This window comes from Microtus ochrogaster, chromosome 2, assembly GCF_000317375.1.
Source record: "Microtus ochrogaster isolate Prairie Vole_2 chromosome 2, MicOch1.0, whole genome shotgun sequence".
Lineage (NCBI taxonomy): Eukaryota > Metazoa > Chordata > Mammalia > Rodentia > Cricetidae > Microtus > Microtus ochrogaster.
The window spans coordinates 45,464,760-45,466,574 of NC_022010.1; positions in this window are offsets into that span (position 1 = coordinate 45,464,760).

Genomic DNA, 1,815 nt, shown 5'->3' on the forward strand with positions numbered 1-1,815 from the left:
TCCCTGCTGCTTCCCTCCCCCTTCAATCCTCCCCGCAATTTACTCAGGAGATCTTGTCATTTTCTACTTCTCAGGTAGATTAGATCTATGTAAGTCTCCCTTGGTGTCCTCATTGTTGTCTAAGTTCTCTGGGATTGTGGTTTGTAGGCTTGTTTTCTTTGCTTTATCTTTAAAAACCACCTATGAGTGAGTACACGAGATAATAATCTTTCTGTGTCTGGGTTACCTCATTCAAAAAATGCTCTATCCATTTTCTTGCAAAATTCAAGATGTTGTTATTTTTTCTGCTGTGTAGTACTCCATTGTGTAAATATCACACTTTCCTTATCCATTCTTCAGTCGAGGGACATTTAAGTTGTTTTCAGGTTCTGGCTATCACAAATAATGTTGTTATGAGCATAGTTGAGCACATATCCTTATGGTACCATTGAGCATCATTTGGATATATACCCAAAAGTGGGTCTTGAGGAAGGAAATTGTTTCCTAATTTTCTGAGAAATTGCCACACTGACATCCAAAGAAGTTTTACCATCTTGCATTCCCACCAGCAATGCAGAAGTGTTCCCTTTCCCCCACAACCTCTCCAGCAAAAGTTGTCATCAGTGTTTTTGACTTTGGTATAAGACGGAATCTCATAGTTGTTTTGATTTGCATTTCTCTGATGACTAAGGATGTTGAACATTTCCTTAAGTGTCTTTCAGCTACTTTATATTCCTCTGTTGAGATTTCTCAGTTTAGGTCTGTACTAAATTTTTTAAAATTGGATTATGTGTTTTTTTGATGACCAATTTCTTGAGTTCTTTGTATATTTTGGAGATCAGACCTCTGTCTGACGTGGGGTTATTGAGATCTTTTCACATTCTGTAGACTTTCATTTTTCTTGTTGACTGTGTCCTTTGCTTTACAGAAGCTTTTCAGTTTCAGGAGGTAACATTTATTAATTGTTTCTCTCAGTCTCCGTGCTGCTGGAGTATATTTAGGAATTGTTCTCCTGTGCCAATGCATTCAACTGTACTTCCCACTTTCTCTTCAATAAGGTTCAGGCTTTATATTGAGGTCTTTGATCCATTTGGACTTGAGTTTTGTGCATGGTGATAGATATGCACCTATTTTCATTCTTCTACATGTTAATATCCAGTTATGCCATCACCATTTGTTAAATATGCTTTCTTTTTTTCCATTTGATAATTTTGCTTCTTTCTCAAAAATCAGGTGTTTGTAGGTTTATGGATTAATATCTGGGTCTTCTATTTGGTTCCATTGGTCTTCCTGACTGTTCTTATGCCAATAGCAATCTGTTTTCAGCACTGTAGTTATGTACTAGAGTTTGAAGTCAGGAATTGTGACACCTCCAGAAGTTCTTTTATTGTACAGGAATGTTTTGGCTATCCTGGATTTTTTGCTTTTTGATATGAGGCTGAGTACTATTCTTTCGAGGTCTGTGAAGAATTTTGCTGAGATTTGGATGGGCATTGCATTGAATCTGCAGATTGCTTTTGGTAAGAGGGCCATTTTTACTAAGTTAATTCTGCCTACCCAAGAGCATGGGAGATCTTTCCACTTTCTGGTGTTTTCTTCAATTTCTTTCTTCAGAGATTTAAAATTCTTGTCATACAAGTCTTCCACTTGTTTGGTTAAAGCTACTCTGAGATGTTTTATGCTATTTTTTGGTTATTGTGAGGGTATTGTTTCTCTGATTTCTTCCCCAACCCTTTTATCATCTGTGTACAGGAGGGCTAGTAATTTTTTTTAGTTAATCTTGTATCCTGCTACATTGCTGAAAGTGTTTATGATTTGTAGAAGTTCCTTGGTAGA